The sequence below is a fragment of the Octodon degus genome, unplaced genomic scaffold (genome assembly GCF_000260255.1).
Source record: "Octodon degus isolate 3935 unplaced genomic scaffold, OctDeg1.0 scaffold00015, whole genome shotgun sequence".
Taxonomy (NCBI): Eukaryota; Metazoa; Chordata; class Mammalia; order Rodentia; family Octodontidae; genus Octodon; species Octodon degus.
Window position 1 is genome coordinate 16,928,251 of NW_004524591.1, and position 4,273 is coordinate 16,932,523.

The 4,273-nt window shown below is 46.3% G+C and overlaps 1 pseudogene; it reads left to right on the plus strand.

Annotated features, from left to right (window-relative positions):
- LOC101562933 overlaps nucleotides 1-3,982 on the plus strand; it is a 14,164-nt pseudogene extending 10,182 nt beyond the window's left edge.
- The last annotated feature ends 291 nt before the right edge of the window (nucleotides 3,983-4,273 follow it).

Genomic DNA, 4,273 nt, shown 5'->3' on the forward strand with positions numbered 1-4,273 from the left:
TGTGTGGCCTTTGATCCAGTCAACTTACAATAGTTCCAAACGTGGTCCTGCCTAGACTGTGTTTCCTGCTTTTCCATTCTGAGCTTCACTGCCATATAAATTGACTTCACGAGTACAGAAATCAAAGGGGATTTAGATCTTCCTGCTGAAGAATTACTAGTTCGCTCTGCTAATACATGGAATGAAAGGAAGTAGGGGCACTCCGGGGAGCACACTTGCACCCCAGGTTGTGGGCTCTAATACCATTCTCCAATAAAAAGAAACAAGGGTCCTTAGTGATAGGCTATATGGCCATAGTATTAATTGCTGAATTATTATGGTGGTCATCCAATATCGCTGAAGTCCTTAAAAACAGCTCATCTTCCCAGAGACTATCTCCCCCTTCTCCAACTCAGCCCAGGGTGCAATTTCCTTTCACCTTTCCCACCACCCAGGGAAGGCCCCAGTCAGCTCCTCAGGTATATCTAAACATCCCCCTCAAACCCCACCCCTGCCAAAAGGCCATCAAAGCCTCAGCCTCCCTTTGTTCCAATCCAGAGAATTCCTTATCTTCCCAAATTCTTTCTGTGTCCTCCAAGATAATGAAGCCCCCTGCCTGTTTCTCTGCTGCGACACCATCAAAACCTATCATAAACCTATCATTTTTGGTGCTTCTTCCTATCATCCCAAAATCTATGCCCTCACCCCAATATTCACCAGAACTACAGTTGCTCCACAAACCTGACTATCATCAAAACACACAGGGATGGATTTTCCAAGGGCCAAAACTCCTCCCAAACCAACAAGCAGTAGCTATCATCACCAATCTACACAGCTGCTTTCACATCGGTACTAAGGCTCTATATAAACTCTTAGCTCCTATCACCATAAACCCCTCCTTAAAAACTATCATTCTCCAGGTAACTCAAAACTGTCAGCTTTGTGCTGCGACTTCTCCTCAAGGACATTTACCACCCACCTCTTTCCCATCCCGCCAGCTCCGTGGACACACCCCAGGAGATGGGCAGATAGATTTTACACACATGCCTCACTACAAGACACAGAGGTACCGTCTCACTTTCATCTACACTTTCTCAGGGTGGATAGAGGCTTTTCCCACCACTTGAGAAAAACTGCAGATGTAGCTGCTAGAGTTCTCTTACAGGATTCCATTCCCAGATTAGGGCTCCCACAGACTATTCAGTCAGATAATGGCCCAGCATTCATTTCCCAAATCACTCAACAGGCAGCTTCGAGCCTTAACATCACTTGGCACCTATATATACCATATCATCCACAGTCCTCTGGTAAAGTAGAAAAGGCAAATGGACTCTTGTTTTGTTTTGTTTTTTCTGCGGAACCAGGGATTGAACTCAGGCCCTTGCACTTGCCAGGGAAGCGCTTATTCCACTGAGCCATCTCCCATGCACAGCAAATGGACTCTTAAAGTCTCATCTCACAAAACTCTTTTTAGAGCTACATCAGCCCTGGCCTCAGCTCTTTCCCTTAGCTCTAACTAGACTTAGGGCACTCCCTAGGGTCCCCATCTTCCCAAGTCCATCTGAGCTCATGTATGGTAGACCTTTTCTGCTTCATAGCTTCCCCACTCCTAATAACCTCCTTCTCAGTGCTGATTATGTTCCTGTTTTATCCTTTCTTAAGTACTTGCTGCGACAACATGCGGACACCTGCCTCCCACAACCAGTAGATACCACTCAATTGGTGCCATCTATATTTCCTGGAGACTTAATATATCTTAAATCCTCTAAGCCTACAGGATTGGATCCTAAGTGGACAGGCCTCCACCTGGTCATCCTTTCAACACCAACAGGGATAAGTCGCCAGCCTGCCCTCCTGGTTCCACATTACTAGAGCCAAACAGTACCCAGACGACTCCCTTCCATCGGACAACCCCACCCCTCCAGAGTGGTCTTCACAACTCCTGTCGCCTACGCACTTCCGCCTAACCAACGACTCAAAAAATCATAACTCATGTATTGCTCCCCCATCTGGTTCTTGATCCCGTATTCCCTGCTGCTCATCTCATTCGCCGCTGGACTCTGGACTGTTTGCCCCGAAGACTTTCAGGTGCCACAGAAGGTAGCTTTCATACTCTTATATTTTGCAGCAGTTTTCAGAATTCCAACACTCAACTGTCTATTATAAGGTTGCTAGGAACCAACTACTCTCAAATATACTCCAGCTCCTGAGTCTCACATTCTTCTTACTCCAGACACTCTCTAGTCTACCCTCAGCTACACAGCCCATTTATACCACAACGCTTTCTCTGTCACATCAAGGGATAATAGGTTCTTAAAATTTTACTCCCTCTAATCCCAAGGTTGTCTTCCATATCCCTTATTGTCAGCTAGTACCAATCCAACACACTTGAAATGTGGGAGATATCTGGGAAGGGGCAGGAAGAGGAAAAGGTGGCACACATGAAGAGTGGAGACTGGGTTCAAAATGTACTTCACCTGTAGGAATATGTTGTTACCTGGATAGCCTATATATCACTCCTCGACCTCCTTCACTCCACCAGCGAAAATGTGTCAATGCCAATGTCTTCTATTGTGACACTAAGGGCTGCGAAACCACAGGCATAACTAACTATGGACAGATCTTAAAAGATGCAGACCCATTTATCTCAGTCTGGTTTGTAGGTTGGTTTGATGCCAGACAGGTAACAATTTCAATCCCCAATGCAACATGCCCTGAATTCCTGTTGGGCAGAACTTGGGGACTCTAATACCGTAATGCTGGGAATACATGGCAGACACCTTATGGCAATTTTATGACCATAAAAACTCAACATGCATCTCCACTTCCTGTTATTGAGGTCACAGACTACCCTTCAAATGTACAACAAAAAATCATTCCTATCCCTCAACTCCTGTCACTTGCCTATGACACTCTCTCACACATCTCAAATCTCACAGAATGCTGGCTCTGCATCCCCTACAGGCAAGACCTCTACATGGCAGCTCCCACACTCTGGAATACCTCTCATCCACCTTTCCCGCCTAATCTGCCATAGTAGGCCCCCTACTTATTCATAACTCTCAGCAATGGTCAGCTAACCTTACTTGTCTGATCTCTCAATCTAAAAACTACTCACTTCAATTCAAGACCTTCCCCACTGTGCTGAGTACATTACACACACAAAAGACACAGCAGTTTGCCCACCTAAAGGTTGGTTTATAGGATATAAAATGAGGGCTTACACCTGCCTTCCCTCAAAATGGATAGGATCCTGTATGCTTGTCCTTTTGGTACCAGCCATGACTTTAAATTCACAATACACCATAGAAACACATCTCTTGTCTGAGCCACCAAAAATCCATCTCACTAAAATAAAAAGAGCTGCTCATGTCCCAGTCCTCATTGGGGTGAGCATACTCTCAGTTCTTGGAGTGGGACTTGGGGCAGGAGGACTAGGCATAGCTATCTATATTAGAAATCTCTATCACCAACTCTCTCTCGATTTACACCAAAATACAGATAACACCTGTCATTAATTCACTTCAAAACCAAATTACTAGTCTTGCTGCTGTTGCCCTTCAAAACCGCAGAGCTTTAGATGTCCTGACAGCTGAAAAAGGGGGGACCTGTGCCGTGCTGGGTGAAGAATGCTGCTACTTCATAAACGAGTCTGGGAGAGTCACAGACAAGGTAAAGCGCCTTCGTAACTGCCTCGAACAAAAGCGCCAAGAACTAAGGTATCCTAACCCCACTTCCTCACCTGAGTCCTGGTGGGGTGACACATTTAGATCATGGGCTCCTTATGTGGTCCCTCTTCTGGACCTCCCCAATTACGATAATAATACTTTTACTCATAGCACCTTGCCTTTTTAAACTTTTGTCCAGGTTTCTCCAATCCAGGATTCGTGCCTTTACTATTAGAGAGATTCTCGCCCTGAATGACACGCCTGGGACCAGCTTCTACACAGGACCAACCTGTCACCATCATAATGACGCCCCCATTCAGCAGGAAACAGTCTAACAGAGTCAGCGTCCCTTTACAACAAACCAAAGACGGGAATGATGGGTCCGGCCCATGTGGAAACTGGCTGAATCACCATGGCGTCTACACAAGGTGGGACGAGCCCAGAACAACTACCTACCTCTTCTTCTTCCCAGCATTCCCTTCATCCGGAGCGCCAAGATGATCTACCTCACCTCCCAGGATGATCTCCAATGAGCTCCCACAACGTCATCACCTCACCTCCCAAGGTCCCGCCCCCTTTAGGAACCTGTGAACAGAGCTGCTCTCCACTGTTTGGGCCCTGAGGGT